Source organism: Callithrix jacchus, chromosome 10 (genome assembly GCF_049354715.1).
Source record: "Callithrix jacchus isolate 240 chromosome 10, calJac240_pri, whole genome shotgun sequence".
NCBI classification, from domain to species: domain Eukaryota; kingdom Metazoa; phylum Chordata; class Mammalia; order Primates; family Cebidae; genus Callithrix; species Callithrix jacchus.
In genome coordinates this window covers 1,026,868-1,037,396 of record NC_133511.1, presented here as the reverse complement: position 1 = coordinate 1,037,396, position 10,529 = coordinate 1,026,868, and positions in this window count along the sequence as shown.

Genomic DNA, 10,529 nt, shown 5'->3' with positions numbered 1-10,529 from the left:
GAGCATATTGATTTGGTGTATATACTCCAAATGAGAGTAGAAAAAAGCATTGTATACTTTCTCTGACAGATTTTGTTCCGAGAAATTTTGCTTTTTACATTGGGGTGCCTAGATAATACTTAGATTTTCTTCGATTCCCGTGTATTTAGTATTTCGGTATTTTATGTGAGAGAGCATATTGAATTGGTGTGTATACACAAAAATAAACTTGAAAACGGGATTGTATATTTTTTCTGACAGATTATATTCATGAAACATTTTCCTTTAACATTGGGGTACCTAGATAATATTTAGATTTTTTTTAATTCATGTAAAATCAGAATTTCAGTATTTTACATGATTGAGCATATTGAGTTTGTTTATATACTCCAAAATAGAGTAGAAACGGGCATTGAATATTTTTTGTGACAGATTATATTCAGAGAAATTTTGTTTTTAACATTGGGGTGCCTAGATAATATTTAGATTTTTTCGATATGGGTAAAATTAGAATTTCTGTATTTTACATGTGAGAGCATATTGAGTTGGTGTATATACTACAAAAAAGAGTAGAAAACGGCATTGTATATTTTTTCTGAGAGATTATATTCAGAGCAATTTTGCTTTAACATTGGGGTGCCTAGATAATACTCAGATTTTCTTCGAATCACGTAAAATTAGAATTTCGGTATTTTACATGAGAGAGCAAGTTGAGTTGGTGTATATATTCCAAAACAGAGTAGAATAAGGCATTTTATATTTTTTCTAACAGAATATAGTCAGAGCCATTTTCTTTTAAATTTGGTGCACCTAGATATTATTTAGATTTTTTTCGATTCGCGTAAAATTAGAATTTTTGTATCTTCCATGAGGGAGCATATAGATTTGGTGTATATACTCCAAAACAGATTAGAAAAGGGCATTGTATATTTTTTCTGACAGATTATATTCAGAGCAATTTTGCTTTTAACATTGGGGTGTCTAGATAATATTTAGGATTTTTTGATTCGCTTAAATATAGAATTTCTGTATTAAACCTGAAAGAGCATATGGAGTTGGTGTATATACTCCAAAACAGAGAATAATAGGGCATTGTATAATATTTTTGACACTATATATTCAGAGCAATTTTGTTTTTAATATTGGGGTTCCTAGATAATATTTAGATTTTGTCGATTCGGGTAAAATTATAATTTCTTTATTTTCCCCGAGAGAGCATATTGACTTCGTGTATATATTCCAAAACATAGTAGAATAAGGCATTGTATATTTGTTCAAACAGACTATATTCAGAGCCATTTTCTTTTAACATTGGGGCGCCTATATATTATTTAGATTTTTTTCGATTCGCGTAATATTAGAATTTCGGTATTTTACATGAGAGAGCATATTGAGTTGGTGTATATACTCTAAAACAGAGTAGAAAAGGGCATTGTATATTTTTTCTGACAGATTATATTCATAGCAATTTTGCTTTTAACATTGTGGTGCCTAGATAATATTTAGATTTTTTTCAATTCACGAAAAATTAGAACTTCGGTATTTTACATGAGAGAGCATACTGAGTTCGTGTATATACCACAAAACACAGTAGAATAAAGCATTGTATATATTTTTTGACAGATTATATTCAGAGCAATTTAGGTTTTAACACTTGGGTGCGTAGATAATATTTAGATTTTTTTCTATTCACTTAAATATAGAATTACTTTATTTTACATGAGAGAGCATATGGAGTTGGTGTATACACTTCAAAACAGAGTAGAATAGGGCATTGTATATTTTTTCCGACGGATTATATTCAGAGCAATTTTGTTTTTAACATTGGGGTGCCTAGATTATATTTGGATTTTTTCAATTCTGTTAAAATTAGAATTTCTGTATTTTACATGAGAGAGCATTCTGAGTTGGTGTGTATACTCCAAACCATAGTAAAATAAGGCATTGTATATTTGTTCCAACAGATTATATTCAGAGTCATTTTGCTTTTAACGTTGGGGTGCCAAGATAATATTTAGATTTTTTTCAATTCGCGTAAATTTAGAATTTCGGTATTTTCCATAAGAGAGCATACTGAGTTGGTGTATATACTCCAAAACAGAGTAGAATAGGGCATTGTATATTTTTTATGACAATTTATATTCCGAAGAATTTTGTTTTTAACATTGCGGTGCCTAGATAATATTTAGATTTTTTTGATTCGGGTAAAATTAGAATTTCTCTATTTTACATGAGAGAGCATATTCAGTTGGTGTATATACTACAAAACAGAATAGAAAAGGGCATTGTATATTTTTTCGGACAGATTATATTCAGAGCAGTTTTGCTCTTAACATTGGGGTGCATAGATAATATTTAGATTTCTTTCGATGCGCTTAAATATAGAATTTCTGTATTTTACATGAGAGAGCATATGGAGTTGGTGTATATACTCCAAAACAGTGTACAATATAGCATTGTATATTTTTTCTGACAGATTATATTCAGAGTAATTTTGCTTCTATTATTGGGGTGCCCAGATAATATTTAGTTATTTTTCGATTCATGTAAAATTACAATTTCAGCATTTTACCTGAGAGAGCATACTGAGTTGGTGTATATACTCCAAAACAGAGTAGAAAAGGGCATTGTATATTTTTTGTGACAGATTATATTCAGAGCAATTTTGCTTTTAACATTGGGGTGCCTAGATAATATTTAGATTTTTTTCCATTTTCGTAAATTTAGAATTTCGGTAATTTACATGAGAGCGCATATCGAGTTGGTGTATATACTACAAAACAGAGTAGAATAGAGAATTTTATATTTTTTTACAGATTATTTTCAGAGCAATTTTGCTTTGAACATTGGTGTGCCTAGATAATATTTAGATCTTTTTGATTCGCTTAAATATAGAATTGCTGTATTTTACAAAATAGAGCATATGGAGTTGGTGTATATACTTCATAACAGAGTAGAATAAGGCATTGTATATTTTTTCTGAAAGATTACATTCATGGCAATTTTGTTTTTAACATTGGGGTAACTAGATAATATTTAGATTTTTTTCGATTCGCTCAAATATAGAATTTCTGTATATTACATGAGAGAGCATATTTAATTGGTGTATATACACCATAACAGAGTAGAACAGGGCATTGTATATTTTTTCTGACAGATTATATTCAGAGCAATTTTGCTTTTAACATTGGGGTGCCTAGATAATATTTAGATATTTTTCTATTCACATAAAATTAGAATTTCAGTATTTTACATGAGAGAGCATATTGAGTTGGTGTATATACTCCAAAACAGACTAGAATAAAGCATTGTATATTTTTTCTAACAGACTATATTCATAGCCATTTTATTTTAAATTTGGGGTGCCTAGATATTATTTAGATTTTTTTTGATTCGTGTAAAATTAGAATTTTGGGATTTTACATGAGAGAGCATACTGAGTTGGTGTATATACTCCAAAACATTGTAAAATACGGCACTGTATATTTTTTCTGACAGATTATATTCCGAGAAATTTTGTTTTTAACATTGGTGTGCCTAGATAATATTTAGATTTTTTTGATTCAGGTAAAATTAGAATTTCTGTATTTTACATGAGAGAGCATATGGAGTTGGTGTATATACTCCAAAAAACAGTAGAATAGAACAGTGTATATTTTTTCTGACAGATTATATTCAGAGCAGTTTTGTTTTTGATATTGGGGTGCCTACAGAATATTTAGATTTTTTTGATTCGGGTAATATTAGAATTTCTGTATTTTACATGAGAGCGCAAACTGAGCTGGTGTATATACTCCAGAACAGAGTATAAAAGGGCATTGTAAGATAGCATATTGATTTGTGTATATACGCCCAAACAGAGTAGGAAAGGGCATTGTATATTTTTTCTGACAGATTATATTCAGAGCAATTTTTCTTTTAACATTGGGTTGCCTAGATAATACTTACATTTCTTTCGGTTCGCTTAAATATAGAATTTCTGTATTTTACATGAGAGAGAAGGTAGAGTTGGTTTATATACCCCTTAACAGAGTACAATAGCACATTGTATATTTTTTCTGACACATTATATTCAGAGAAATTTTGTTTTTATTATTGGGGTGCCTAGATAATATTTAGATTTTTTCGATTCGGGTAAAATTAAAATTTCTGTATTTTACATGGGAGCGCAAACTGAGTTGGTGTATATACTCCAAAACAGAGTAGAATAAGACATTGTATATTTTCTCTAACAGACTATATTCAGAGCCATTTTCTTTTAACTTTGGGGTGCCTAGATATTATTTAGATTTTTTTCATCTCGTAAAATTAGAATTTCGCTATATTACATGAGATAACATATTGAGTTGTTGTATATACTCCAAAACAGATTAGAAAAGGGCATTGTATATTTCTTCTGACAGAATATATTTAGAGCAATATAGGCTTTTAATATTGGGGTGCCTAGATAACATTTAGATTTTTTTCGATTCACGTAAAATTAGAATTTTGTTATTTTATATGAGAGAGCATACAGAGTTGGTGTATATACTTGAAATCAGAGTAGAATAAGGCATTGTATATTTTTTCTAACAGACTATATTCAGAGAGTTTTTTTTTTTTACCTTAGGGGCACCTAGATATTATTTAGATTTTTTTCGAGTCACATAGAATTAGAATTTTGTTATTTGACATGAGAGAGCATATTTAGTTCGTGTATATAATCCAAAACAAAGTAGAAAAAGGCATTGTATATTTTCTCTGACAGATTATATTCAGAGCAATTTTGCTTTTAACATTGGGGAGCCTACATAATATTTAGAATTTTTTCGATTCACTTAAATATAGAATTTCTGTATTTTACAAGACAGCATATGGAGTTGGTGTATATACTCCAAAGCAGGGTAGAATAGGGCATTGCATATTTTTCTGAGAGATTATATTCAGAGCAATTTTGTTTTTAACATTTGGGTGCCTAGATAATAGTTAGATTTTTTCGATTTGTTAAAATTAGAATTTCGGTATTTTATATGAGAGAGCATAGTGAGTTGGTGTATATACTTTAAAATAGATTAGAATAAGGCATTGTATATTTTTTCTAACACACTATATGCAGAGCCGTTTTCTTTTAACTTTGGGGCGCCTAGATATTATTTAGATTTTTTTCGATTCGCGTAAAATTAGAAATACGGTATTTTACATGACAGAGCATATTGAGTTGCTGTATATACTACAAAACAAAGCGGAAAAGGGCATTGTATATTATTTCTGACAGATTATATTCAGATCAATTTTGCTTTTAACATTGGTGTGCCTAGATAATATTTAGAATATTTTCGGATCCCTTAAATATAGAATTTCTGTATTTTACATGAGAGAGCATATGGAGTTAGTTTATATACTTCAAAAAAGGGTAGAATATGGCGTTGTATATTTTTTTATGAGAGATTATATTCAGAGCAATTTTGTTTTTAACATTTGGGTGCCTAGATAATATTTAGATTTTTTCCATTTTGTTAAAACTAGGATTTCGGTATATCACATGAGAGAGCATACTGTGTTTGTTTATATAGTTTAACAGAGAGTAGAATAAGGCATTGTATATTTTTTCTAACACACTATATTCAGAGCCATTTTCTTTTAACTTTAGGGCACCTAGATACTATTTAGATTTTTTTCGATTCGCTTCAATATAGAATATCTGTATTTTACATGAGAGAGCATATGGAGTTGGTGTATATACTCCAAAACAGAGTAGAAGAGGGCATTGTATATTTTTTATGACAGATTAAATTCAGAGCAATTTTGTTTTTAACATTGGGGTGCCTAGATAATATTGAGATTTTTATGATTCGGGTAAAATTAGAATTTCTGTATTTTACATGAGAGAGCATACTGAGTTGGTGTATATACTCGAAAACATAGTAGAATAAGGCATTGTGTTTTTTTCCTAACAGACTATATTCAGAGCCATTTTCTTTTTACTTTGGGGTGCCTAGATATTATTTAGATTTTTTTCGATTCACGTAAAATTAGAATTTCGGTATTTTTCCTTAGAGAGCATATTGAGTTGGTTTATATAATCCAAAACAGAGTAGAAAAGGGCGTTGTATATTATTTCTCACAGATTATATTCAGAGCAATTTTGCTTTAACATTGGTGTGCATAGATAATAGTTAGAATTTTTTCGATTCGCTTAAATATAGAATTTCTGTATTTTACATGAGAGAGCATATGGAGTTGGTGTATATACTCCAAAACAGAGTAGACTAGGGCATTTTATATTTTTTTTCACTGATTATATTCAGAGCCATTTTTTTTAACATTGGCGTGCCTAGATAATAATTACATTTTTTCGATTCGAGTAAAATTAGAATTTATGTATTTTACATGAGAGAGCATATGGAGTTGGTGTATATACTCCAAAAAAGCGTAGAATAAAGCATTGTATATTTTTTCTGACAGATTATATTCAGAGCAGGTTTGTTTTTTACATTGGGGTTCCTAAAGAATATTTAGATTTTTTTGATTAGGGTAAAATTAGAATTTCTCTATTTTACTTGAGAGCGCTAACTGAGTTGGTGTATATACTCCAAAACAAAGTTGACAAGGGCATTGTATATTTTTTCTGAGAGATTATATTCAGAGAAATTTTGTTTTTAACATTGGGGTGCCTATATAATATTTAGATTTTTTTCGATTCGCTTAAATACGGAATTTCTGTATTTTACATGAGAGAGCATATGGAGTTGGTTTATGTACTCCAAAACAGAGTAGAAATTGGCATTGTATATTTTTTATGACAGACTATATTCAGAAAAATTTTGTTTTTAAAATTGGGGTGCCTAGATAATGTTTAGATTTTTTTGATTCGGAAAAAATTAGAATTTCTGTATTTTACATGAGAGAGCATACTGAGTTGGTGTATATACTCCAAAACAGAGTAGAATAAGGCATTGTATATTTTTTCTAACAGACTATTTTCAGAGCAATTTTCTTTTAACTTTGGGGCGTCTATATATTATTTAGATTTTTTTCGATTTGCTTAAATATAGAATTTCTGTATTTTACATGAGAGAGCATATGGAGTTGGTGTATATACTCCAAAACAGAGTAGAATAGGGCATTGTATATTTTCTCTGACAGATTATATTCTGAGTAATTTTGTTTTTAACATTGGTGTGCCTAGATAATATTTAGATTTTTTCGATTCGGGTAAAATTAGAATTTCTGTATTTTACATGAGAGAGCATACTGAGTTGGTGTATATACTCCAAAACACATTAGAATAAGCTATTATATATTTTTACTAACAGACTATATTCACAGCCATTTTCTTTTAACTTTGGAGTGCCTCGATATTATTTAGATTTTTTTCGATTCGCGTAAAATTTGAATTTCTGTATTTTACCTGAGAGAGCATATGCAGTTTGTGTATATACTCCAAAACAGAGTAGAATAGGGCATTGTATATTTTTTCTGACTGATTATATTCAGAGTAATTTTGTTTTAACATTGTGGTGCCTAGATAATATTTAGATTTTTTCGATTCGAGTAAAATTAGAATTTCTGTATTTTAAATGAGAGAGCATATGAAGTTAATGTATATACTCCAAAAAAGAGTAGAATAGGGCATTGTATATTTTAACTGACAGATTATATTCAGAGCAGTTTTGTTTTTAACATTGGGGTGCCTACAGAATATTTAGATTTTTTCGATTCGGGTAATATTAGAATTTCTGTATTTTACATGAGAGCGCAAACTGAGTTGGTGTATATACTCCAAAACAGAGTAGAAAAGGGCATTGTATATTTTTTCTGACAGATTATATTCAGACTAATTTTTCTTTTAACATTGGGGTGCGTATATAATATTTAGATTTTTTTCGATTCACTTAAATATAGAATTTCTGTATTTTACATGAGAGAGCATATGGAGTTTGTGTATATACTCCAAAACAGAGTAGAATAGGGCATTGTAGATTTTTTCTGACAGATTATATTCAGAGCAATTTCCTTTTTTACAGTGAGGTGCCTAGATGATATTTAGATATTTTCGATTCGGGTAAAATTAGAATTTCTGTATTTTACATGAGAGAGCTTATTGAGTTGGTGTATATACTCCAAAACACAGTAGAAAAGGGCATTTTAAATTTTTTCTTACAAATTATATTCAGAGCAATTTTGTTTTTAACATTGGGGTGCCTAGGTAATATTTAGATTTTTTCGATTCGCTTAAAGATAGAATTTCTGTATTTTACATGAGAGAGCATATGGATTTGGTGTAAATACTCTAAAACAGAGTAGAATAGGGCGTTGTATATTTTTTCTGACAGATTATATTCAGAGAAGTTCTGCTTTTAACATTGGGGTGCCTAGATAATATTTAGATTTTTTCGATTTGGGTAAAATTAGAATTTCTATATTTTACATGAGAGAGCATACTGAGTTGGTGTATATACTCCAAAACAGAGTAGAATAAGGCATTGTATATTTTTTCTAACAGACTGTATTCAGAGGCATTTTTGTTTAACTTTAGTGTGCCTAGTATTATTTAGATTTTTTTCGTATCGTGTAAAAATAGAATTTCGTTATTTTACATGAGAGAGCATATTGAGTTGTTTTATATACTACAAAAGAGAGTAGAAAAGAACATTTTATATTTTTTCTCACAGATTATATTCAGAGCAATTTTGCTTTTAACATTGGAGAGGCTAGATAATATTTAGATTTTTTTAATTTGGGTAAAATTAGGATTTCTGTATTTTACATGAGAGAGCATATTGAGTTGGTGTATATAGTCCAAAACAGAGAAGAACAGGGCATTGCATATTATTTCTGACAGATTATATTCAGAGCAATTTTGTTTTTATCTTTGGGGTGCCTAGAAAATATTGAGATTTTTTTCGATTCACGTAAAATTAGAATTTCTGTATTTTACATGAGAGAGCATAGTGAGTTGGTGTATATACTTCAAAACAGAGTAGAATAAGGCATTGTATATTTTTTCTAACAGTATATTCAGAGCGATTTTCTTTTAACTTTGGAGCGCATAGATATTATTTAGATTTTTTTCGATTCATGTAAAATTAGAATTTCGGTATTTTATATGAGAGAGCATATTGAGTTGGTGTATATACCGCAAAACAAAGTAGAAAAGGGCATTGTATATTTTTTCGGACAGATTATATTCAGAGAAATTTTGCTTTTAACATTGGGTGTCCTAGATAATATTTAGATTTTTTTCAATTCACGTAAAATTAGAATTTCTTTATTTTACATGAGAGAGCATACTGAGTTGGTGTATATACTCCAAAACAGGGAAGAATAAGGCATTGTATATTTTTTCTGACAGATTATATTCAGAGCAATTCTGATTTTAACATTGCGGTGCCTAGATAATATTTAGATTTTTTCGATTCGGGTAAAATTAGAATTTCTTTATTTTTCATGTGAGAGCATATTGAGTTGGTGTATATAGTATAAAAGAGAGTAGAAATGGGCATTGTATATTTTTTCAAACAGACTATATTCAGAGCAATTTTGCTTTTAACATTGGGGTGCCCACATGATATTTAGATTTTTTTCAATTTGCTTAAATATAGAATTTCTGTATTTTACATGAGAGAGCATATGGAGTTGGTGTATATACTCCAAAACAGAGTAGAATAGGGCATTGTATATTTTTTCTGACAGATTATATTCAGAGCAATTTTGATTTTAACATTGGGGTGCCTATATATAATTTAGATTTTTTCGATTCGGGTAAAATTAGAATTTCTGTATTTTAAATGAGAGAGCATATGGAGTTGGTGTATATACTCCAAAAAAAGTAGAATACGGCATTGTATATTATTTCTAACAGAGTATATTCAGAGCAATTTTGTTTTTAGCATTGGGGTGCCTAGATAAAATTTAGATATTGTCGATTCGGGTAAAATTAGAATTTCTGTATTTTATATGAGAGAGCATAGTGAGTTGGTGTATATACTCCAAAACAGCGTAGAATAAGGCATTGTATATTTTTTCTAACAGACTATATTCAGAGCCATTTTCTTTTAACTTTGGGGCTCCTAGATATTATATAGATTTTTTTTGATTCGCGTAAAATTAGAATTTCGGTATTTTACATGAGAGAGCATACTGAGTTTGTGTATATACTCCAAAACAAAGTAGAATAAGTCATTGTATATTTATTATAACAAACTACATTCAGAGCTATTGTCTTTTAACTTTGGGGCGACTAGATATTATTTAGATTTTCTTCGATTCACGTAAAATTAGAATTTTGTTATTTTACATTAGAGAGCATATTGAGTTTGTGTATATACTACAAAACATAGTAGAAAAGGGCATTGTATATTTTTTCTGACAGATTATATTCAGAGCAATTATGTTTTTAACATTGGGGTGCCTAGATAACATTAAGATTTTTTCGATTCAGGTAAAATGTGAATTTCGGTATTTTACATGATAGAGCATACTGAGTTGGTGTATATTGTCCCAAACAGAGTAGAATAACGCATTGTATAATTTTTCTAACAGACTATATTCACAGCCATTTTCTTTTA